Below are 26,465 nucleotides of genomic sequence, written 5' to 3'. Positions count from 1 at the left end.
AATAGTGACTACTTCCTGAACTAAAAGGCAGAAAATAAAGTCTCTAAAGATGGCTTTGACCTTGTAACTGTCATCATTTAAATACCCTCGAGATCCAGGAAACCCTGAGGAATCTGGGGAGGGGTGTCCGCCAAATCCCGCAACAAGCTGCATCTTTTTCCTAGGAACCTTTCAGATTCTCACACGGATTTTGTGACCAAAATGTTAAACCACGGAAGCATTAACTTTTACAGCCATGCCAAGAAATGGGCTTAAAATCTTTCCTAAAGACCATGTTTTGAAAGTCCCACAGAATTTCCCAGTCTTCGGACACATCACATATCTGTTTTCACAAAACCTCCTCTCCCAACGTGTCTACGTCATGCAGCTCTTCCTTTGGATATGAACTCTTGACTCCTCCCCGTCTTAAAATAAGTTTCACAAGCCGTAACAAGCGAAGTCAGTTCTTAAATACAAAAAAATGCCTTCCTATCGTGAACATTAAACATTCGAGATTTCATTTGATATTCCAAGAAACCAAGTTACCGAACAAATAAGAAGCCCTCTTCTTTTCGAAAAGGTGAGCGGCCCTTCCAGACTATGTTAACAGCCCTAAAGAAATTAGTTCCCGGATCGTGAGTCATTCCCAACGCGAGCCCGGAAAGTTCGGTTCTGCCGACGGCGCTGGGCTTCCGAGCGGCTCAGCGTTCCTCGAGCCCGGCCCGGGAACCCGCTCCCCCGGGCCGCTAGCGCCCGCCCGGCCTCGGATCTCGCCTCCTTCCCCCAACAATGGGGAGCGCGGCCGCCAACATGGCCGCACCCGCCGCGCCGCCGCCACTCACCGACTTCGAACCCGGGACTACGGCGGCGGCGGCTCCTGCTCGGCGTCGAAGCCCCCTCCCCTTCCAGGGAGCGACGAGGCACGGAACGAGCGAAGCCCACGAGCACCGATGAGACAGCTGCAGGCCACCTCAGCGTCCCGACCGACCTTCCCCTTCTGCCTCTACCGACAAAATGGAGGCGGCGGTGAGCGCTAGAGCGGGGCCGGGGGGCGCGGCGGCCAATCAAAACACGCCTTTGCGCGGCCCGGCCAATGATACGTGGGCCGCCGCCTGTTGCTGAGGCCCGACGGGGCCGGGGGAGGGGAGGTGGTTGCGGCCGAGGGTTTGAAATCCTCCCCGAGAAGAGCATGTCGGGAACAACCGCCGCGGCACCGGCTGCCGTTCCTCCGCCGGCTACCGGGTGACACCGGCCTCTCCCGGAGGTGCCCGCCCGGCCTCGCCCGGCACTTACAGAACACGGCCAACGCAACCCCCTCGTGGCGACTCCGGGGCCCGAGGCCGGCGCGCCGGGGAAGGGGCGTCAGCCGCACGCCCGGGCAGCGGCTTTCACCCGGGCTGCCCGGCTCGCGGGGCCCGCGGCCCTTGGAACCCGATGGTTCCCCGCCGTGGGGAGTCAGCTAAGGGGCTTTGAGTTCCCGAGTTAAGTTCACCGAGTCGTGTACTCGATCTCTTACTGATGGAAGGTACTCCAGCAAGTTGATTTCTGAAGCTGGCCCCTGGCCACTTAGTCCTGACACTCCTGTCACTCTGTTCCCCGGCCACGGGGACTTCTTTGCAGCTCTCCAGCTTGCGGTTCCTCTGCGGTTCCCTCTTGTCCTCCCTGCCCGCAGCCTCGAAATTCTTGAGTAGTTGCCTCCCTTGTGAAGGCGTTTCCGACACAGGTGCGGATCAAGTTAATCAGTTCCTCTTTTGTGTCCCACTGGCCCTGAACTTCAGTCACACGGTGTGGCGGCTACGTGTCTGCCCACCCCCCCCCCACACACACACACCTCTTTCTCCGAGCGCAGAGCACACTGTAAGCGCACAAGAAAAATCTGCTGCGAGAATGGGGCTCCCTTATTCCCCTTTCTGCCCAGTTTGTAAGTGAAAGCGGGGAGAAAAGGTAGAGTTCAGTTGATTATGCGACCAAGGTGCAGGGAAGAGGAAAAGGGCAACTTCTTTGGAGTAAATGGATAGCAACCCAGAGTTTGTGTTTTAAAGAATACCAATTTCTATGAACGTGTACGCATTTTTGTTACAGGATTTATATGTACTTTTTATAAGTCCCACATAATTCGTTTTTTAATCTTCAGTTTTTCTGCTACCATCATCCCCCACCCCTATGTTCTTGTAGCCATGGACCTTAATTAAGTTTCTTAAGAAAACCAACTTAAAAGAGGAGTTTGTTAATCAAATTAGTTTGGTAAAATGTGTAGAATAGAAAAGATATTTTGAGCACATGGGTCTTTCAGCTGCTAATCATTATAGTCAAGTAAGATGTACATAGTAAGCGACCTTACTGAACGTGTAATCTATTTCCTAAAAATTCAAGAGGCTAGACATCCAACCAGATTACAGCCAGGCTGTATTTAATGGATTCAAGACTTTGACGTAGGAAAAGACCCTTACAATATATTTTTTAATATAGTGATTTGTAAAATGAACAGTCTGGTTTCAGTCCGAGCACTTCTCTTTTCTAATTCTTTTTTATTATCATCATCCAAATATCTTTCACATTCATCCCTCCTATACTCCTATCTCACCCTCCTTTCTACCCTCACGGATCTGATTGTGTTACTTTAAAACAACAACAACGACAAACACTGCATTGGCCCCAAATTGTATTACAAAATTAAATCACCCTCCGGATCTTACCTGTATAAACATACGGGTAATGTATTGGATGCTTGCAAACACACACACGGTGTACTGTATTGGATACTTACTCTGCCTCCCTCTGCCCTGTGCTAAATTGTTTTGCTTACATCATTTCATTTAATTTTCACAAATTGTGGAGTAGGTGCTATTTTGAACTCCATTGTACAGATCCAAACTCTGAGGCCAGTTTAAAGCTGAAAGCCACACACTAAGGTTCCAGAGCCCACCCTGTGTTCCCTGCAGCATCCGTGTCACCCCTGTGTCCTCCCCAGGGCCCCAAATGTGCTTTGCCCAGAGCAGACACTGACTGGCTGCTGACTGGGGTGCTGGGGAAGCTTGGGCAGGGTGAAGCCTCCATCTTGCCGTCTGGCTGAGCCAGCTTCTCTGCCAGAAGGTCAGAGTCAGGCTGCCCGCCAAAGACTGCCGTTAAAGCCTTTACCATGTCCCAGACTCCCAGGAGCCTCCCAATATAGCTCCAGCCTCATCCTTCATTAATATTTACCAAGTGCCCACAACAGCTCAGAACTGGAGAGCAGGAGTTAAAAATCACATCCTTTTCAGGACATCTGATACAGCCTCTGCCTGTCCCAGGCTGGGCTTTAAAGTCGGTTCCACCAACATGATCCAATTAGTGATTCTCAGATCAAATAGGAAAATGTTGATATAAACAAACAGCTCTCAGGATGTCGATCAGCCACCAATACTGGGCACCAAATGCATAATAAATACGTGTGTTTAATACCAAGCATTTATTTAACAAAGATTTACCTGGTGCCTTCTTTGAGGCAGGCACTCCGCCAAGCCCTGGGAATACAGCAGTGAATGAGGCTCCATCGCAGCCCTAAACATCTCAGAAAGCTTTTCCCTTTACCACTTTTCCGAGAGGGAAGCTGGTGTCTGAGGAGATTCATTTCCTCAGTTCTTCCCCAGAGAGTCAAGGACAGGCAGTGCCAATTGTATGCAAACACAAAAATCAACCTGCTAACACTGCGAAGGAGTACAGGTTCCAGACCTTGGGCTCAGACCCTGTAGAATGGAAGGTAAAAGGAGAGGATTTCCACACTCGCTGAAATCCTTTCCCCCGAGAATCTGTTTTGCATTATGTATCTGTAGGAGCTAAAAATCAACATTACCCACCTAATCTGTAAGTAGAAGTGAGGCAAAAGACATTTCTGAAAGTCCAGCTTTGGAGAACTGGCAAGTTGCAGGCGGATGCTTATTCAATTTAGATCCCACGAGGGGGAGAGCAAGTGAGACAAACACCCGAGTTTGCCAAATATTTGGAACAAGTCTCTAGTTGAACTGACTGGCTTTCAGGCTGGATCACTTACCCCGCCACGGTGTCTATCTCAAAACAAGCCGGTTTGGTTCTGTTTCTTCCTCAAGCTCATCTATGAATTCAGAGGACAGCTTTGAGGGCTTGCAGGTCTGTCAGCTGATGGCTTATTTCATTTAGGGCAAGCAAGTTCTTGGCATCTGCCAAGAGGAAAGTGGACGGACAACCTGCCTGATGTTTTGATGTGCGTTAGGACTCTTATCTTGTTGCCAAACTGGTATCAAAACACGCGCACAGTGGTTTTGTTTCCTGGGGAAGCAGCTGCTGCACGCTCCCCAGTTGCTCACACATTCCAGAGCGGTTGCAAATCAGTCCTCAGCCATTACAGCCATTTCGGTCTAATTACTAAATGGGGCACAGGAAGTCAATGTGAAACTCCCACACTTCCTCTGACTCTGACCCAGCGATTCTCAATCTTCAGTATCTTTAAAGGGTTCTGCTGCCTGGACCCCCAGCCCAGGATCAGAATCTTTGAGGATGGGTGCTTGGGTGTTCCAGTTCCAGCTGAAGCCTGGCAGAATATGCCACTCCTAAATATGCCACTTTGGCATAATGATTATTTTGAGCTAAAGGCACTTGGAAAACAGCAGGTGCAGGAAGGGTGCTCTGACCCTCCTCCCCTTTTCTTCCTGAAAGCAGGAGAAAACGCCCTTGTGAAAGATGCCCTTCCTGGGCTTCCCTGGTGGTGCAGTGGTTAAGAATCCACCTGCCAATGCAGGGGACACAGGTTCAGTCCCTGGTCTGGGAAGATCCCACATGCCGTGGAGCAACTAAGCCCGTGGGCCACAACTACTGAGCCTGAGCTCTAGAGCCTGCGAGCCACAACTACTGGAGCCCACGCGCCTAGAGCCCGTGCTCCACAGCAAGAGAAGCCACCGCAATGAGAAGCCCGCGCACTGCAACGAAGAGTAGCCCCCGCTCACCGCAACTAGAGAAAGCCCACGTGCAGCAACAAAGACCCAACACAGCCAGAAAAAAAAAAAAAAAAAAAAAGATACCCTTCCTATACCAAGAGGAAAGAAATGTTCTTATCACCAGAGACGGGTGGCGGGGGCTGGGGAGGGTGTCAAGGCCAAGAGAATTCTGTGCAAACAGACCTTGTCAGAGTAAGTCTGGAACCAAGCAGACCCCTGTGGGCCACCCCCCACCCCTCCCCAAGTATTGATACAAAGGCCCATTCACATCTCCTGCCTCTTGTTTATGGAAAAGCTGAAGTCTCCCAGGCCTCCCTGAGTCACAAAAGAGCAGGCTCAAGCAGCTAATGATTAGGACAACAGAGTCACAGACTCAGTGTCTGATGCACCTTCCTGAGTTGTTTTACAGGTACTGAAACTGCCACCAGAGGGCAAAAGCTAACTGCATGATGACCAGTTAGCTCCATCTTGAGCAGTACTGAAACTATGGCTAGCACAGCTGCAAGAACTGGCCTTAAGAGAATGGGATTAACACTACTGCTCATAATAATCTATATCTTTGTGGGCATCAAAATAATTGTAGCTTGTTCTGCCCATATATGTAAAGGGGCGAGACAACTGTCATCAGGGAGATGCTACATACCCGTGTCGACATCTTCCACTCTAAGGATACAGTGTGCTATGTCAGCATGAAGAAGTTACAGAAGACGGACTTTCACCCATGATCCCATAGAGAGGGAACGATGTTCTGACAAGCGGGGATTTGTGAGCAGCTTTTGGCAGAAAAAAAACTCTTTGCAGGAAAGAGCTCTCTGCAGGAGAGAGCTGTTTATCTTTACACTAATCTTAAACCAGGCATCCCCATGCTCTACTCATCTCCGGCCCTAGTACCCCTTTTAAATCTTTTGATCACACAATAATTTGCCTAGCTTGTTGGTTCTTTCCCTAGATGAGTGAAGTAGACATGAAGAATAAGTAATTAATAGATGACCGGATCTCTTTCCTAGCTTCCCCTTCAGTAATCTCTTGAACAAACCATGTGAACAAAATAGCATCTAAATAAAGATCATGAGTCCCCAAGGACTTATTTTACTTAAAATTCATTTGGCCTTTGGCTTATTTCTAAATAAAGAAAGAAAGATCAGGAGGAGTCGACAAGCCTGCACAGGGGGTTATGGGGACGGCTCTGGCCCCTGATCTCAATGGTTAACTAACATTACTTCCCTGTTTCCTTTTAAAAACTTTCATGGCCGAGCAGAAACTTCAGATGTGATTTTGGAGGATGCTGAGTCCACCTTCTCCCCAGATTGCCGGCATTCAGTTTAAAGGCAACTTTCCTTTCTATCAACACTGATAGAGTATTGATTTTGCAGGCAGTGAAGAGTGGGACCAAATTCAGTAACAACTCTTATCTTCTTTTAGGCTCTCCATATATTTTAGTTACTTTTCCACAGTTGCCTGCCTTTGTTCAATCTAGTAGAAAAGCATTTAGGATTTACCACTTCTTAGGGTCTTCATTTTCCCATGAAGGCTCCGCATCACATAAAACATATTAAATAGACTTGAATGTTTCTACCTTGTTAGTCTGCTTTACATCAATTTAATTCTCAGGTCCAGCTGAAGAGCTTACGAAAGTGGAAGTCAAGTTTTGCCTACCGTGCATCTGATTCCAGTGTCTCCCTCTGGTTGACAGCTCCTGCTCTAAGTTTCTCTAAGGGCAGTCCCCTAGCATGGGGATGTATGTGTGAAGGGGACCCCCTTTGTCCTCCATAATCCTCAAAGGTGGTGATCACACAAACAACTGGAAAAAGTGAGAAACTAGCTCCTGAACACCCAGAGGTACTTAGATTAACTTCGTAAAGTGTTTATCTCACAAGTGGACTCCAGGCTCTACCAGCAAGCTCCCTGCTAGTCCATTAAGCCAAGCTGTCCATTCCTTGGCCCACTGCAGGGGCTGAGCTCCCAGTCCTTCAGGTCAGAAGCTGTGTGAACAGCGAGATGGGAAGCAGTGTTTAGAAGAACAACGAAAACAGGCTCAGACGGGCAACTGGATTGATAATAAGAGGAAATCTGGGACGCTCACCGAAAAAAAATAGTGGGAGATGAGAGCCATCTACTTACATTGGGTTAGCCAAAAAGTTCGCTCAGGTTTTTCCGTAACAACTTACGGAATATATAAGATCATGACAATACCTGTCTCCCAACTAGTCACACCCAGGGCATGAGGAAGAGGCACACAATCCTCAGCTCAGAAGTCGTTGGAGTCGCTAAAGAGAATCGGATGAGATACGAGCCCCCTCAAACTCTCACACCATGTCTGCTCAGCTTGACAATCTCTGAATTCCTGCAGACATCTTGCCTTGTCACTTTCTACTTTGTGTTGCTTTGTACTGTAGCACCTACCACTTTTTTTTTTTTAATTTTTTAAATTTTTGTCTGTGTTGGGTCTTCGTTGCTGCGTGCGGGCTTTCTCTAGTTGCGGCGAGCGGGGGCTACTCTTCGTTGCGGTGCATGGGCTTCTCATTGTGGTGGCTTCTCTTGTTGCAGAGCATGGGCTCTAGGCGCGTGGGCTTCAGTAGTTGTGGCACGCGGGCTCAGTAGTTGTGGCTCACGGGCTCTAGAGCACAGGCTCAGTAGTTGTGGCGCACGGGCTTTGTTGCTCTGTGGCATGTGGGATCTTCCTGGACCAGGGATGGAACCCGTGTCCCCTGCATTGGCAGGCAGATTCTCAACCACTGTGCCACCAGGGAAGCCCCACGTAGCACTTTTAACACATTCCAAATCTACACTATCAGAGTGCTTTCACAAGCATTATTACAATCTTGGTATTAGCTCTACAGGAGAGGTGTTATTACCATTCTACAGATGAAGAAACTAAGGCTCAGAGAGACTTTTTCAAGTCAGCAACAAAGATCTTCTCTCTTAAACATTTTTATTGGAGTTTATCTTGTTACATAAGTAACGTGTGTTAACTGTAGAAAAGGCGGATAAACAAAAAAATAAAATAAAATAAAATAAAACATCTTGCCTCCCAGATAAGCACAGAGATAAGGCTTTCAGAGGATGTCCTTCCAGCCTTTTTTCTATACTGAGAAGCAGTATGGAGTGGTAAGAGCACAGACTCCAAAGCCTGTCCAGAGTCAAATCTCAGCCCTGTGACTTACTGGCATATGACCTTGGCAGGATTTTTAACCTCTCTGTGCTTTAATTTCCTCATCTGTAAAATGGGGATAATACAGTACCTAATAGTTAGTGTAGGGAATTAACTAAGTCAACATCCTTGACGTACTTAGAACAATGCCTGGCACATAGAAAGTCCTTGTTATTGAGCTTTTTTTTTTCTTGTTATAAGAGTGGTAATAAATGGCATATGTTCTTTTGTTATCTGACTTTTTTTTCACTTCTTAAACTCAATATATTGTGAATGTGTTTCTGTGTATATATACATGCCTACATGGTTGTTAACAGTGTTTATGTTGTGATCATCTGTCGTTAATTTCACCAACCCCCCCCCCCCACTGTTGCTTGCAATCTTTTGCTATTACGTGCTGAGTTGAATATCCTTATAGATAAATCTTCACTTCCTTAAATAAATTTTCTTTAAAATAAATTCCCTTTAAATAAATTCCTAGAGGTGAAATTACTAGAGTAAATATATAGGTAAGACTTTTAATGTATGCCCCCAACATCAGGGTAAAAGTGAAGTCTCAGGCTTCCAGCTTTGAGATACTATTCTCCCTCCTTGTTATTTTTATTTTTTATTTTTTTAAATTTATGGCTGTATTGGGTCTCTGTTGCTGCATGCGGATTTTCTCTAGTTGCGGCGAGCGGGGGCTACTCTTCGTTGTGGTGCTCAGGCTTCGCATCGCGGTGGCTTCTCTTGTTGCGGAGCACGGGCTCTAGGCACAGGGCCTTCAGTAGTTGTGGCACATGGGCTTAGTAGTTGTGGCTAGCGGGTTCTAGAGCGCAGGCTCAGTAGTTATGGCGCACGGGCTTAGTTGCTCCACGGCATGTGGAATCTTCCCGGACCAGGGCTCGAACCCGTGTCCCCTGCATTGGCAGGCGGATTCTTAAACACTGTGCCACCAGGGAAGTCCTCCCTCCATGTTATTTATGGCTGCTTCTGTGACATTGGGTCTGTAAGAGGAGTTAGTGAATTTACACAGAAGGGAAGTAGTCTAAAGAATCTGAAAAGGTTTTTTAAAGATGGCATGTTATGTGGCCCCTTTAAGAAATATGCCTGTGAGACAGTTCTTTCTTCAGGGAACATGATGCTAATAAGGTCTACTTACTCAGCACAGTTGACAGCCTCCATAGTCATCGATTTGGCAGTTAATGAGCTACAAACATCTGGAATTTTCCACTGACTCACGTGGCTGATGTTCTCTGGCTGATTGCATAGGTTTGGGAAGAGACTGAGCTTCAACCTTCCATGGCCCAAGAGCTTGTGTTTTGCCACAGCACAAAAGACATAGTGACATAGCTTTAATAGACGATTAACACTTTGGCCTAGTTGACACCATGGTGTGACTACACAAGCACCGAGGAATCTCCACAGCTTCTAATGTGTGGGGAAGTGAAATATCTTCCCCAAGGACAGTCTGATCTCGTGACTCCAGTTCACCATGGCTGAATTTTTATACCGTCTCCTCGCCTTTAATTGATAGATCTTTATTTTATTTTGTTATAAGTGTTACCTTGTGCAATTCAAAGTTATGTCCTTTTGCATATTCCAAATGTACCCCTCATTAGATAATAAGGGGTAAGTACTGACCACTTTACAATGAGCAAGACAGTGTACTAAGCAATTTATATGCATTATCTTATTTAATTCTCAACAGAATCCCCCTAAGGTAAGTAATGTTATTATCCCCATTTAACAGATGAGAAAATTGAGATTCAGAGAGATAGGTTAAAAGATTTTCTCAAAATCACACGCAGAGAACTCACACCTGGGTCAATGAGATACAAAAACCTCTGCTTTTAGCCTGCTACACTGACCTAGTCTTCAGGGTCTGTACTTCTAGAAAATGCTCAGAATACAGCTTGCTCTGGAATGGAAGGTAGCCACCCTTCTGAGTCCAGGCTATCATCAGCCTAGTAAACTTGCACATATATTCTTAACGCCAATTAGAAAGGAAGCAAAGAAAGACTAGACTATAAATATAGTCTCCCATACGTGGGGTTATTTTCAGAGGGATCCTGCCCACAAGGGTATTCCTACAGTGAAAGCGTACTGCTAAGAGGCAGCAGCTGAGGGAGCCTCTGCAGGAGCCAGCCTAAGGAGGAGCACAGCCCACTGCAAAGAAATTACAGCCAGGTGAACTCACGAACAGGAGTTCCTGAAGGACCCCCAAAAGTGCCCAAGAGCAAAAGAGGCAGCTTTTGATATTCATCAAGCCAGGAAAACATGAAGCCATCTGACCAGAGCTCTGATCCAGAAGGAACTTTCCTGCTCTCCTTTACACTTCTTCCTCTGTGACTGAAATCTCAGAGATGTCAAAAGCTATATAGTTAGCAAGCTGCAGAAGGAGAAATAAGGAAGAAGAGAGCATCAACTCTCAACCAAGTTCAGAGTTCTGATTATAACCGGGACTGACCAGTTTTAATTACTGAGTTAAAACTGAGTTTAGGATCGCGCTGCCGGCGTGCAAGATGGCGGTGAAGAAAGACAAGAAGCCTAAGAAGTCAACCTGGAAGTTTAATTTGGACCTTACTCATCCAGTGGAAGGTGGAACTTTTGATTCTGGAAATTTTGGTACCTTCCCTAGTGAATATCTAGGGTTTTCTTCCCTAGTGTGGCATTTTTTCTGTTTTAAAATAGGAACAGTTTCTACGGGAGAAGGTTAAAGTGAATGGAAAAACTGGAAATCTTGGGAATGTCGTTCACATTGAACGCTTCAAGAATAAAATCACAGTTGTTTCTGAGAAAGTTCTCTAAAAGGTATTTGAAATACCTTACCAAGAAATACCTTCGAAAGAACAATCTTCGTGATTGGCTCCGTGTGGTTGCATCTGACAAGGAGACTTATGAACTTCGTTACTTCCAGATTAGTCAAGATGAAGATGGATCCGAGTCTGAGGACTAGATGAAGCCGTCCCTTTCAGCGCTTTGCCTGCTAACAAAACAAATGAAGTATACAAGAGAAACATCTTGAAGTGGACCTTTAGTTTATCCGTGAATAAAAAAAATTACTCTGTATGTTAAGCATTCATCTCTTTGATTTAAGTGTATGCTGTTTATATGATGCTGGATTTCCTTTAATACTTTTTTATAAAAATTTTTGTTGGAGTGTCGTTTATTTACAATGTTTTGTTGGTTTCGGGTATACAGCAAGGTGAATCAGTTATACACATGCACTCCTTTTTTTTTTAAGATTCTTTTCCCATATAGGCCATTACAGAGTATTGAGTAGAGTTCCCTGTGTGATACAGCAGGTTCTTATTAGTTATCTGTTTTATGTATAGTAGGATGTACATGTCAGTCCCAATCTCCCAGTTTATCGCCCCCCACCACCGCCCTTATCCCCTGGTAACCATAAATTTGTTTTCTACATCTGTTACTCTACTTCTGTTTTGTAAATAATTTCATTTGTACTCCTCTGTTGTTGTTGTTTTTAATACTTTCTGTAAGCAGTATTTAAATAGCCTATAGCTAGTGGAATTTCTTCCAGGATTTCTGAAGTGTACTACTTTTACAAATGTCCTTGAGTTAAAGTATATAGTGAAAAAATGAAGCACAATTTTGGGTATAACTTTATATAATAAAATATTTAAATTCTCTTGACAGTCTCAAAAAAAAAATTGAGTTTAAAATTTAAAGTGATCACAGAATTCTATTACCCAAAAGAAAGGATGGTAATATAAAATAACAACTGGTGTAGCACAGACAACATCCAATCAGACATTTGACCAATCAAAATTAGACAGCCAGTAGGGCCATTGGCTAAATGTCAGTCCTGCCTACGAGTAAGCAAAAAGGTCACTTCCCCACGAAAATGGGTGTTTTGACTGGAAAAGAACTATCAACCTGAACAGATTTAAAAGAATAAGTTTATGTACCTAATAACAGACAATCAAATGTATGAAGCAAAAATTGATAGAACTGAAGGGAGAAATAGATATTTCTACAATAATAGTTGGAGACTTCAATATGCCATTCTCATTAAAAGATAGAACAACCAGATGGAATATAAGTAAAGAAATAGAGGACTTGAACAACACAATAAACCAACCAGATCTAACACATATACAGGACACTCTACCCAAGAACAGCACACACATTCTTCTCAAATGCACATGGGACATTCTCCAGTATAAACCATATTTTAGGTCACAAATTAAGTCTAAATATATTTTAAAATATGGATATCATTTAAAGTGTCTTCTCTGACCACAACAGGCTGAAGTCAGAAGTCAATAACAGAAGGAAAACTGGAAAAATCACAAAATTGTGGAAATTAAACAACACACTCTTAAACAATCAGTGGGTCAAATATGTCACAAGGGAAATTAGAAACTACTTAAAACCAAATGAAAATGAGAGCACAACATCCCGAAACTTTTGCAATGCAGCAAAAACAGTGCTAAGGGAGAAATGTGTACGTATAAACACACTAAAAACAAGAAATATCTCAAATCAACAATCTAGCTTTACTACTTAAGGAACTAGAAAAAGAACAAACTAAGCTCAAAGGTAGCAGAAGAAAGGCAATAATAAAGAGTCAAACAGAGATAAATAAAATAGAGAATAGAAAAACAACAGAGAAAATCAACAAAAGTTGGTTCTTTAAAAAGAAGTTCAACAAAATTGACAAATTAGCGATATTGACTAAGAAAAAAAGAGAGGATTCAAATTACTCAAAATCCGGAATGAAAGTTGAGACATTACTACCAATTCTACAAAAATAAAAAGATTATGAGAGCACTATGAACAACTGTACTCCAACAAATTGGATAACCTAGATGAAATGGAAGCATTTCTAGAAACATATAACCTACCAAGACTGAGTCAAAAAACAATGGAAAATCTGACTGGACCTATAATTAGTAAGGAGATTAAATCAGTAATCAAAATCTGACAAAGAAAAAGCTTTGGCCTAATGGCTTCACTGGTGGATTCTACCAACATTTAAGAAGAACTAACACCAATCCTTCTCAAAATTTTCCCAAAAATTGAAGAGGAGGGAACATTTCCTAACTCATTTTATAACACTCTGCTACCAAAGCCAACAAAGACACGACAAGAAAACAAAACTACAGGGCTTCCCTGGTGGCGCAGTGGTTGAGACTCCGCCTGCCGATGCAGGGGACGCGGGTTCGTGCCCCGGTCCGGGAAGATCCCACATGCCGCGGAATGGCCAGGCCCGTGAGCCATGGCCGCTGGGCCTGCGTGTCCAGAGCCTGTGCTCCACAACGGGAGAGGCCACAACAGTGAGAGGCCCGTGTACCGCAAAGAAAAAAAAAGAAAAAGAAAACTACAGACCAATATCCCTTATGAATATTAATACAAAAACTCTCAACAAAATACTATCAAACTGAATTCAACAGCATAGTAAAGGGATTATACACCATGATCAAATGGAATTCATTCCTGATATGCAAGAATGGTTCAACATACAGAAAATTGATCAATGTAATACACCACTTAAATAGAATGAAGGTAAAAACCACATGATCATTTCAACTAATGCAGAAAAAGCATTTGACAAAATAAAACACTCAAAAAGCTAGGAATAGAAAGAAACTACCTCAACATAATAAAAGTCATGTATGAAAAACCCACAGCAGACATCATGCTCAATGGTGAAAGAGTGAAAGCTTTTCCTCTAAGAACAGGAGCAAGGCAAGGATGCTCAGTTTTGCCATTTCTATTAAACATAGTCCCGGAGTCCTATACAGTGCAATTAAGCAAGAAAAAGAAATAAAAGTCATCCATATTGGAAAAGAAGTAAAATTATCTATTTGCAGATGATATGATTTTATATGTAGAAAACCCTAAAATTCCACCAAAATCAATTAGAACTAATAAACAAATTTGACAAAGTAGCATAATAAAAAGTCAGCACCCCCAAATCAGTTGCATTTCTATAAACTAACAATGAACAATATGAAAAGGAAATTAAGAAAACAACTCCATTTATAATAGTATCAAAAAGAATAAAATACTTAGTAATTAATTTAACCAAGGAGGTGAAAGTCTTGTTCAATGAAAACTAAAATAAAAAATTTTTAAACGCTAGAAGAAATTAAAGAAGACATAAATAAGTGGAAAGTCACCAATGTTCATGGATTGGAAGACTTAATATTGTTAAGATGTCAATACTACTCAGTGATCTATACACTCAATGCAATCCCTATCAGTAACCCAATGACATTTGTTTTCAGATAGAAAAATCCATCCTAAAATTCATATGGGTCCCAAGGGACCCTGAATAGCCAAAAGAAGCTTGAAAACAGAAGAAGAAAGTTGGAGTCTCACACTTTCTGATCTCAATACTTACTGCAAAGCTACAGTAATCAAAACAATGGGAAACTGGCATAAACATAGACACACAGATCCATGGAATAGAATAAAGAGCCTAGAAATAAACCCTCACATATATGGTCACGTGATTTCCAACAAGGGTGCCAAGACCATTCAGTGGAGAGAGGACAGTCTTTTCAACAAATGTGCTAGGAAAACTGAATATTCACAAGCAAAAGTATGAAGTTGGACTCTCATTTTTTTTTTTAAAAGAATCTCACTCTTTTTTTTTTTTAATATCCTCAAGGTATTTATTTATTTATTTATTTATTTATTTATTTATTTATTTATTTTTGACTGAGTTGGGTCTTCTTTGTTGTGCATGGGCTTTCTCTAGTTGCAGTAAGCGGGGCTACTCTTCGTTGCAGTGCATGGGCTTCTCATTGTGGTGGCTTCTCTTGTTGCAGAGCCCCGGCTCTAGGTGCGCAGGCTTCAGCAGTTGTGGCTCAGGGGCTCTAGAGCACAGGCTCAGTAGTTGTGGCGCACAGGCTTAGTTGTTCCGCGGCATGTGGGATCTTCCCGGACCAGGGCTCGAACCTGTGTCCTCTTCATTGGCAGGCGGATTCTTAACCACTGTGCCACCAGGGAAGTCCCTGGACTCTCATTTTATCCCATATACAAAATAATAACCCCAGGGCTTCCCTGGTGGCGCAGTGGTTGAGGGTCCGCCTGACAGGGCTTCCCTGGTGGCGCAGTGGTTGAGAGTCCGCCTACCGATGCAGGGGACACGGGTTCGTGCCCCGGTCCGGGAAGATCCCACATGCCGCGGAGCGGCTGGGCCCGTGAGCCATGGCCGCTGAGCCTGCACGTCGGGAGCCTGTGCTCCGCAACGGGAGAGGCTACAACAGTGAGAGGCCCGCGTACCGCAAAAAGAAAAAAAAAACACAAAAAAACCCAAATGCATCAAAGACCTAAACATAGGAGCTAAAACTCTTAAGGAAACATGACACAAGATTTAGATTTGTCAGTGATGTGTTGGATTATGACACCAAAGACACAGACAACAAAAGAAAAGTTGAGCAAATTGGACTTCATGAAAACTAAAAACTTTTGTGCCTCAAAGGACACTATCAACAGAGTGAAATGGCAACCTATGGAATGGGAGAAAATATTTGCACATCATATATCTGATAAGAGATTAATATCCAGAATATATAAAAAAACTCCTAGAAACCAACAACGACAAAATGACCCAATTCAAAAATGGGCAAAGAAGTTGAATAGATATTTCTCCAGAGAAGATATACAGATTGCCAATAAGTATATGAAAAAGATGGTCTACATCACAAATCATTAGGGAATTGCAAGACAAAACCACAATGAGATACCTCTTCACAACCATTAGGATGGCTATTATAAAAACAAAAACAGAAAAGCAAAAAATAATAAGTGTTGGTGAGGATGCAGAGATATTGAAACCCCTGTGCATTGCTGGTAGGAATGCAAATTGGCATGGCCACTGTGGAAAAGAGTATGATGGCTCCTAAAATAATTAAAAATATAATTACCGTACGGTTCATCAATTCCACTTCTGGGTACATACCCAAAAGAATTTAAAGTGGGGTCTCAGGAACTTCGCTGGCGGTCCAGTGGTTAAGACTCCTCGCTTCCACTGCACCGGGTGCAGGTTCGATCCCTGGTCAGGGAGCTAAGATCCCACATGCCCGTGGCATGGCCAAAAAACAGATTATTTTTTACACCCCTGTTCACAGCAACATTATTCAAAATAGCTAAAACATGGAAGCAACTCACGTGTCTATTGATGTGTGAATGGGTAAGCAAAATGTGGCATATACATACGATAACACTATTCCACCTTAAAAGGGCAGGAAATTTTGACAGATGCCACAACATGGTTGAAACTTGAAGATATTATGCTAAGTGAAATAAGCTAATCACCGAAAGATAAATACTGTATGATTCCACTTATATGAAGTTCCTTGAGTAGTCAAACTCATAGAGACAGAAAGTACAATGGTGCTTACCAGGGGCTGGGAAGAGGGAGAATGGGGAATTATTGTTTAATGAGTATAGAGTTTCACATGATCTTGTGAACTATACTTCAATAAAAACAAACAAACAAAAAGTGCATATAGAGTTTCAGTTTTGCAAGATGAAAATGTGCTGGAGATGCTGATGGTAGCACAACTATATGAATGGACTTAATCACTGAACTACACACCTAAAAATGGTTAAGTTGGTAAATTTTAAGGTATGTGAATTTTACCACAGTAAAAAAAAAAAAAAAGAAGAAGCAAAAAAGTAAAATAAAGATACTTCCTTATAGCATGGATCTTCTTTTTCAACATACTATGATACTGAGACCTATCCCTGACATATGGGGTCTGGGGCAAGGGTGCAGACGGAGACCCACATATCGTTTGTGTAATTATTTAAATGGGACAAACTAAAAATCATTTAAATAAAAGATGTCCTATCTTAGTACCTTGTCAAATTTACATTCGTAACGACAAAATCAACCACAGACCTTCCTGTCATTTGGATGCGATTGCCCTATGATTCAAGATCACAGGGCAAGAGATTTGGAAAGCGTTTCCCTGGGGCCTGAACAGTGTTAATCATTAAGAGTGGATGTTGAGGGTTGTCTTGTACCAGCACTGGATGCCGGAAGTGCCCATGTGTTCTTGCCATGCAAAGCAACCCGTATGAGCAGACAGTCCTGGAACTCCGATGACTGGCAAAATTAGGTTTATTTAGATAGTCCGGTTTTCATTCCTGTGTTCATTCATTTTGAGATAGGATGATAATCACCTGTTCATGTATTTCATTCTTAACAATTCATTTTGTAATTTGATTTTGAGCTTTCATTTTTTTCTCTTATTCAATAAATAAGAAAGAAGCTTAGGGTCTTCCCATGATTGCGATAAGGAGTCAGCCCGTCATTTCAATGCTGGATGTGGGGAAGGATCCACTTCCAAAGTCACTCACCTGGCTGTCCACAGGCCTCAGGTTCTTCCTGGCTGTTGGCTGAAAACTTCGTTTCCTTGCCACGGGAGCTTCTCCGCAGGACAGCACACCGTACGGCAATATTTTCCTTCAGGGTGAGTTGAAGTGGGAGAGCAAGCAAGATGGAAGTCACAGTCTTTTTCAACCTAATCTCAGAAGTAACATCCCACCGCTGTTTTCATATTGTGGTAAAATATACATAACATAAAATTGACCAACTTAACCACTTTTAGGTGTACAGTTCAGTGGCATTAAGTGCATTCACACTGGTGTGAAACCATCACCACTACCCATCTACAGAACTTTTTCATCTTCCCAAACTGAAACTCTGTTCTCATTAATCACCAACTCCCCATGTTCCCCTCCTCCCAGCCCCTGATAACCGCCATTCAGGTTTCTGTCTCTATGATTTTGACGACTCTCGGTACCTCATTGAAGTGGAATCATATATTTTCCCTCTGTGTCCAGCTTATTTCACTTAGCATAACATCATCAAGGTTCATCCATGTGGTAATATGTATTAGAATTTCCATTCTTTTTTAAGACAGTAATATTCCACTGGTAAGGATAAACCACATTTTCTCTATGCATTCTCCTGTAGATGGACATTTGGATTATTTCTACCTTTTGGCTATTGTGAATAATGCTACTATGAGCATGGGTGTAACAACTATCTGTTCAAGTCCCTGCTTTCAACTATTGTTTTGTAGCCACAAGTGGAATTGATGAACCGTATGGTAATTATATTTAAAGAATTTTCAGGAACCACTATTCTGTTTTCCATAGCAGCTGCACAGTTTTATACTCTCATCAGCACTACACAAGTGTGCCAATTTCTCCACACCGTTGCCAACACTTGTTATTTTCTGGGTTTTTTTGCTTTTGTTTTATATTAACCATCCTAATGGTTGTGAAAGGGTATCTCATTGTGGTTTTGTCTTGCAATTCCCTAATGGTCTGTGATGTAGACCATCTTTTTCATATACTTATTGGCAATCTGTGTATCTTCTCTGGAGAAATATCTATTCAACTTCTTTGCCCATTTTTGAATTGGGTCATTTTGTCATTGTTGATTTTTAGGAGTTCTTTATATATTCTGGATATTAATCTCTTATCAGATATATGATGTGCAAATATTTTCTCCCATTCGATAGGTTGCCATTTCACTCTGTTGATAGTGTCCTTTGAGGCACAAAATTTTTAGTTTTCATGAAGTCCAGTTTGCTTATTTTTTCTTCTGTTGTCTGTGTCTTTGGTGTCATAATCCAACACGTCTTTGCCAAATCTGACATGGTGAAGCTCTTGTTGCATGTTTCCTTAAGAGTTTTAGCTCTTATGTTTAGGTCTTTGATGCATTTTGGGGTTATTTTATGTATATGGTATAAAATGAGAGTCCAACTTGATACTTTTGCTTGTGGATATTCAGTTTTCCTAGCACATTTGTTGAAAAGACTGTCCTCTCTCCACTGAATGGTCTTGGCACCCTTGTTGGAAATCACGTGACCATATATGTGAGGGTTTATTTCTAGGCTCTTTATTCTATTCCATGGATCTGTGTGTCTATGTTTATGCCAGTTTCCCATTGTTTTGATTACTGTAGCTTTGTAGTAAGTATTGAAATCAGAAAGTGTGAGATATCCAACTTTGTTCTTCCATTTTCAGGATTGTTTTGGCTACTCAGGGTCCCTAACATCTCACCACTTTTGCTATATTCTGTTTATTGGAAACTAGTCACTGAGTCCAGCCCACAGTCAAGAGGAGGAAGGGATGTAAATACAGTTGTCTCTCAGTATATGCAGGGGTTTGGTCCCAGGACCCCCTCAGATACCAAAATCTGTGGATGTTCAACTTCCTTGTATAAAATGGCATAGTAGTTGCTTATAACCGAGGCACACCCTCCCATATACTTTAAATCACCTCTAGATTACTTATAACACCTAATACAATGTAAATATTATGTAAATAGTTGTAAACACAATGTAAATGCTATGTAAATAGTTGCCTGCTTGTGGCAAATTTAAGTTTTCCTTTTTGAAACTTTCTGGAATTTTTTCCCCCTGGAATATTTTCAATCTGTGGTTGACTGAATCTAGGGGTGCAGAACCCATGGATACAGAGGGCTGACGGTACCAGGATGCAGGGGTTACTGGGAGCCATTTTAGGGGCTGCCTACCAGAAGAGCTAACATTTACTGAGGATTTAATATACTAAGCCACGTATATGTACATACACTCATTTAATCCTGACAATAACCCTGGAAATCTTTAACTATGATTAGACCTAGTTTGTACCGGAAGGCATTGAGGTTTAAACAGATTAAACTGTTTACCTATGGCCCCACAGCTACAAAATGATGGGGTTGAGGTTCAAACCCAGCCTGTCTGATTCCAAAGCTGTTGTTTTTAGCTGTTGTACTATCCATGCACACTTGGCTGTTTCAATAGCTCAGGTGAATGTAAAATGTTATCGGTTATAATTTAGAGCTTAAAATTGCCAAAAGTCTCAGATGACTGTTCATGAGCAGAAGAATGAGCTCTTTCACCTGCATTTAGCACTCGTCAAATGAATCCTATTTTGGTTCAATGTCAACTTGTTAAGGAAGTTCGCTACTCACTGTGGAAAATGAGTGACAAGCCCACTAACACAAACATGTTGAAGAATTTCCCTTCTTGCTACACTGGAAATGGTATAGGCTCTCCAGACTTCTTCTTTTCTTTTCTTTTTTTTTTTTTTAACTTTTTTTTTTAAATTATTTTTTATTTATTTTTTTGGCTGCGTTGGGTCTTCGTTGCTGCACACGGGCTTTCTCTAGTTGTGGCAAGCAGGGACCACTCTTCGTTGCCGTGCATGGGCCTATTGTGGTGGCTTCTCTTGTTGCAGAGCACAGACTCTAGGCACGCGGGCTCAGTAGTTGTGGCTCGCGGGCTCTCTAGCACAGGCTCAGCAGTTGTGGCACACGGGCTTAGTTGCTCTGCGGCATGTGGGATCTTCCCGGACCAGGGCTCGAACCCATGTCCCTTGCATTGGCAGGCGGATTCTTAACCACTGAGCCACCAGGGAAGCCCTCTTTTTTTTTCTAATATTTATTTATTTGGTTGCAGCACATCTTAGTTGCAGAAGGCAGGCTCCTTAGTTGTGGCATGGGAACTCTTAGTTGCGGCATGCATGTGGGATCTAGTTCCCTGACCAGGGATCGAACCAGGCCCCCCTGCATTGGGAGCGCAGAGTCTTATCCACTGTGCCACTGGGGAAGTCCCAGTTCTCACGACTTCTATAAGAAGAACCTCAGCTTGAGGGAAGCTTTTGGACCTAACTTCATGGGCAGCTCATAACATCAAATCTCTTGAACTTCCCCAGAGTTTCTGGATCAGGTCACACACAAGAGAACTTTGAAAAAACAGGTTTCCACAGAACCTCTGGGCCTGAGAGGGTTCTGCTTTCAAATAACTTCTCCCCCACCTCCTCCCCAGTCAGATTCTGCTGCTTGTGAACGGAAGGTCCTCTTCCTACCCTGAGGAATGTGTCCGGGAAAGTCTGCTGGAGCCATAAAGCCTCTCTGCTTCTCTTTCTTCCCCTTCTGTTGAGACCGCATCTGCAAACTCTCAGTGAGAAAATGATACGTTGAGTTTTAAAGCCCAGGATAGAAAGTGTGGTTTAGAAGTGTTTCAGGAACACTGAGATTTTTTTTTATGTGTTTTTGAAAGGTGTTCTTGTTTTCATTACACTGTAATGAGCAGATATAATTGCCTTAGCCCTTCAGCTTAAACAAGGAATCCACTCCCTCCATCCACTCTTTTTTCCTGAGCTCCAATTCGGTCCTTGGAGCTGGATTGGATCCTTTGTGGGTGCAGCGATGAATGAGACATGGATCTTGCCTTTAAGGCATTTTGACAAGAGTCAGAAATGAGAGCAACTGTGTACACTGTACAGCAGAGCAAGCCAAGTGTTCTGAGGGAGCTACAAAGAACTATAAATAAGTTTCTTCACGTTTTGCATACAGCACTACTTTCCCTTACTTAGAGAAGCACTTTCCCTTACTTTCACAAGCTCTCCTTGAGAAGCACTTTCCCTTACTTTCACAAGCTCTCCTTGAGTTCCGCCCCACCCCACTGGGTCAACACAATGTTAAGAGCACAAGCTCTGGAGTTGGACAGCCTGGTTTTGAATCCCAGCCCTGCCACTCAGATGATGCACAGCCTTGGGCAAGTATCTTAATGTCTCTGGGTCAGGTTCCTCACTGGGAAAATGGAGATGATAATCTGTATCTCACTGGGTGGTTGTGAGGATTAAGGGAAGTGGTGTTTAACGGGCTCAAAGCCCAGGAGGTACAGAGCATTTAATAACATTAGCAGTTACAGCATTTCCCTTCCATAAATGAGGAGCCTGAGGTTTAGCTGACTTGGGCAAACTGACTTGCCCAGAATCATTCAGCTAGTAGCCAGTGGACCAGGGCTTGAACCCAAGAATTCTCACACCAAGTCCAATGCTCTTTCTGTTGTTCAGCAGCCTGAAAGCTATGGGAGTTCAGAACTTGACCCCAGGTCTGGGAAAAGGGGTTGGGGGTGGGGGCAATGGAAATTCAGGGAGGTTTCCTAAGACAGCATGGAATGGAGATTGTCCTTGAGTTCCCGTATCAGAAAACCTTCATCTAAAGATAAATTCGGTAAGATACATGCACCCCAATGTTCACATCAGCACTATTTACAATAGCCAAGACATGGAAGCAACCTAAATGTCCATCAAGAGATGAATGGATAAAGAAGATGTGGTACATATATGCAATGGAATACTACTGAGTCATTAAAAATAGTGAAATAATGCCATTTGTGGCAACATGGATGGACCTAGAGATTATCATACTAAGTGAAGTAAGTCAGACAGAGAAAGACAACTATCATATGATATCACTTACATGTGGAATCTAAAAAAAAAAAAAAAAAGATACAAATGAACTTATTTACAAAACAGAAATAGACCCACAGACATAGAAAACAAATTTATGGCTACCAAAGGGGAAAGGGGTGGAGGAGGGATCAATTAGGAGGTTGGAATTAACATATACACACCACTATAAATAAAATAGATAACCAACAAGGACCTACTCTATAGCACAGGGAACTGTACTCAATATTTTGTAATCGCCTATAAGGGAAAAGAATCTGTAAAAGAATATATGTATATCTATATCTATCATCTATCTATCTATCTATCTATCTATCTATCTATCTATCTATCTATCTATATACATAACTGAATCACTTGGCTGTACACCTGAAACTAACACAACATTGTAAACCAACTATACTTCAATAAAATAAAAAATAAAGTAAAGATTTCTTCCAACAACAACTCAGGTTGACAGTGTATCCTCTTAGATGTATTAGTGTAATTTCTTTCTTCATGTCGTACATTCAATTACTTTTCATGGCTCCCTCCTCTGTGTTTTCAAACACACAGTGCACACTTCTATTATAGCACTCATTGGAGAGTATTTGGGTTACCTGTGGTTCTAGTTACTATTGTTGCCTAATAAGTCACCCCAGAGCTTAATGGTTTAAAGCAACAGCAATGGTTTTATTATCTCTCCAAGTTTCTGTGGGTCCAGCATACAAGAAGGATCGGCTGGGCAGACTGACTTCGGTCTCTCATGTGGTTGCTGGTGGCAGATGGTGGATGAAGCCGACTGGGCATCTCTCTGTCTTCATGGTCTCTCACAGCCTCTCCTTGTGGTCTCTTCACATGGGTGAGTTTGGGCTTCCACACAGCATGGCAACCGCAGGGCTGTCAGATCCTTTACATGGTAACTGAAGTCTTCAAGAGCGAGGGTTCCCAGCCTTGAAAGTCACATAGCATCACTTCTGGCATACTCTTTCAGTTAAAATAATCATGAAAGTCTTCCTAATTTCAAGAGGAGGTGACATAAACCTCACCTCTCAATGGGAGAAGTCGTACAGATGGCAGGCTTTGTTTAGGTCGTCTCTGGATAATGCAGTCTGCCAGTCTTGCATTTGTGTCCACCTTCCATGCTAGAACACTTGTGCATTCATTCGCTCATGCAGTCATTTGTTCACTCATCAAACATTTGTTGAGTGCCTACTATGTGTCAAGCACTAAGCCGGTCCCTTTATATAGATTATTTCATCTAATCTTCGTGTCAGCCCTTTGAAGCCAGTGCATTATCCCATTTAACAAGTGAGGAAACTAAAGCTCAGAATGGTGCAGTGATTTGCCCGAGGCCACACAAATAATGGAGAAGCAGTGATTTTAACCCAGAGCTGCCTATTCCAGAGCCTATGCCCATTCCTCACACCAGGCTACACTCCCAGCTTCAACATAACCTGGTCACCTGTAGGGCCTTTCGATCTGATCTGCACCTTGGTGAGTCTCCTTGCCCTCCATTCCCCCAGGGTAGGTCACTGGCTGGGAAAAGGAATGAGGAAGACACTGCCTGGGACCAGTGGGAAGAAACCCCAAGCCCTGGGCCAGCCATGGGCCTTGCATTTGTGGTTCCAGAGGTTCTGGCTGCACAGTGCATGACTGGGATTCATGCCCTTATTGATTCACCTATTCACACATGGCAAATAAGGTTTATTTCAGTGCCAACTCCAGTGGACAGTGGCAGCCTGTAGTGCTGCATTGTGGAGGATTGTGTGTAGCACTGGGCTCAGCAGGAATAAGGGCCTCTATCAACTAGTCATGTCTACCATGGACATGCAACTGGGAGTTGCAACTCAACTCTCGGCCCTTGCATCCACCTTCCCAATATTATAAAGTTACATCTCTTTTCTTATGGGAGGATACTAGGATGCAAGCACCATGAGGGTAAGGACTTCGTTTTGTTTACTGCTGTGATCCCAGCACCTAGAACAGGGCCCAATGGGAATTAGGATCTCTATAAACATTCATTGAATAAAAGAGATAGTTATGACATAGAAGTTAAATGGGTTGATTCCATGGATTTGAATTTCAGCTCTGCCCCTTGCTGGCTGGATAACATTGGGTAAGTCATTTTATTTAACCTTTCTGAGGTTCAGCTACTTCATTCACTCATTTGTTCATTCAATAAATATCAGTTGAACACCTAGTATGTACCAAACACCGTTCTAGGCATTGGAGATGTAGAAGTGACCAAAATAGACATAGATCCCTGCCCTCGTGGAGTTTATATTTTAGGAAAGAGAAACAGACAAATGAACAAATAAGTGAAATATAGAGATTTATAGAAAGGACTTTTGGATAAATACAAGTTTCTGGCTTTCAGACCATAATGCTGAACTGGATTAAAATGCAAAGAAAAAAAGCAAGTCAGAGTATCCAAGAACAATGAGAGAATATCAAAAGTTATAAGCTATGCTTACTTGGACTACCAGAAGGAGAAGAAAGAAAGAATGGAGTAGAAGAAATATTTGAAATATTAATGGCTGGTAACTTTCCAAAATTAATAACAAGCACTGAACCACAGATCCAAGAAGCACAGAAATCTTATCCAATGAGGTAAATACCCCCAAATGCACAGCTAGACATATCATATTCAAAATGCAGAAAACCAAAGACAAAGAGAAAATCTTGAAAGGTGTCAGGAAGTTGGGGATAGTGGGATAGAAAGAATACCTTATCTATAGAGGAACAAAGATAATAATTACACCAGACCTCTCATCCCAAACCAGGAAAGTGAGAAGAGAGTGGAGTGAATAATTTAGTGTGTTGAGAGAAAAAAGCCCATGAACCTAGAATTCTATCCAGCAAAATTATCCTTCGAAAGTAAATGAGAAATGAAGACTCTCAGACAAACAAGAACTGAGGGAATTAATTGCTAGCAGATTTTCTCTGCAAGAAATTTTGAAAGAAGTTATTCAAAAAGAAGTAAAATATAGGTCAGAAACTTGGATGCACATAAAGAAGAGCAATGTAAAAGGAATGAATGAAGAACTCTTCGAGAACTGAGTAGGCATTCAACATCACTTTGAACGTTGGAATAAATGAATGAGTGAGTAATAGTAAATGTCAGCCTTTTAAATAAAGTGTTTGGTGATATTTCAAAAACTATATAGTGGGTGTCAGATGATAAGTGTTTGTTTGTTTTGGCTGTGTTGGGTCTTTGTTGCTGCACGTGGGCTTTCTCTAGTTGCAGCAAGTGGGGGCTACTCTTCGTTGCTGTGTGCGGGCTTCTCATTGCGGTGGCTTCCCTTGTTGCGGAGCATGGGCTCTAGGTGCTCGGGTTTCGGTAGTTGCAGCACACTGGCTCAGTGGTTGCGGCACACAAGGCCTAGGGTTTGCAGGCTTCAGTAGTTGTGGCACACAGGCTCTGGAGTGCAGGCTCAGTAGCTGTGGCACACGGGCTTAGTTGCTCTGCAGCATGTGGGATCTTCCCGGACCAGGGATCGAACCCGTGTCCCCTGCATTGGCAGACAGATTCTTAGCCAATGCGCCACCAGGGAAGTCCTTGATAAGTGCTTTGAAGAAACATAAATCGAAGCAGGAGGACAGGAAATCATGAAGTAAAGTAGAAGATTTGCCTCCTGGCCTATAAGACCCTTTGAAGATTTTAATCCAGGGCACAAAGGATGGTAGACCTCAACTCAGCCAAATCACTTGGACCTCCTTCTAACTCCTTCCTAGGAAAGACTATGTTATATTTCCATATGTAATGTAATATGGATATATGATCTTTATTGCTAAGACTTGTGAAGATTTTCTCACAAATGAAAAAGTGTTTGTTGAAAAGTTTAGTTCTATGCCTTGACTCCTTCCAGGCCTACCCAAATCCTTTCCCCTATAGATCTTCCCTGCTAGGTCACAAGTCCCGCTTCTCAATCTGTTGGGTTTTTTTTTTTTTTTTTAATTTATTTATTTATTGGCTGCATTGGGTCTTGGTTGCTGTGCGCGGGCTTTCTCTAGTTGCAGTGAGCGGGGGCTACTCTTTGTTGCGGTGCACGGGCTTCTCATTGCGGTGGCTTCTCTTGTTGTGGAGCACAGGCTCTAGGCGTGTGGGCTTCAGCAGTTGTGGCACGGGAGCTCAGTAGTTGTGGCTCGTCGGCTCTAGA

General features: G+C 42.8%; 1 long non-coding RNA gene across 1 annotated transcript; it reads left to right on the top strand.

The window, feature by feature from the left end:
* The first annotated feature begins 247 nt into the window (after nt 1-247).
* Nucleotides 248-25,467, top strand: LOC137217362 (uncharacterized). The gene is made up of 4 exons (XR_010940077.1): nt 248-559; nt 17,309-17,516; nt 23,012-23,164; nt 24,683-25,467. It is a non-coding gene; the product is annotated as an uncharacterized lncRNA (long non-coding RNA).
* The last annotated feature ends 998 nt before the right edge of the window (nt 25,468-26,465 follow it).

This window comes from Pseudorca crassidens, chromosome 2 (genome assembly GCF_039906515.1).
Source record: "Pseudorca crassidens isolate mPseCra1 chromosome 2, mPseCra1.hap1, whole genome shotgun sequence".
Taxonomy (NCBI): domain Eukaryota; kingdom Metazoa; phylum Chordata; class Mammalia; order Artiodactyla; family Delphinidae; genus Pseudorca; species Pseudorca crassidens.
Note: the sequence above shows the minus strand (reverse complement) of the source record. Positions and strands in the feature narration are given on the sequence as shown.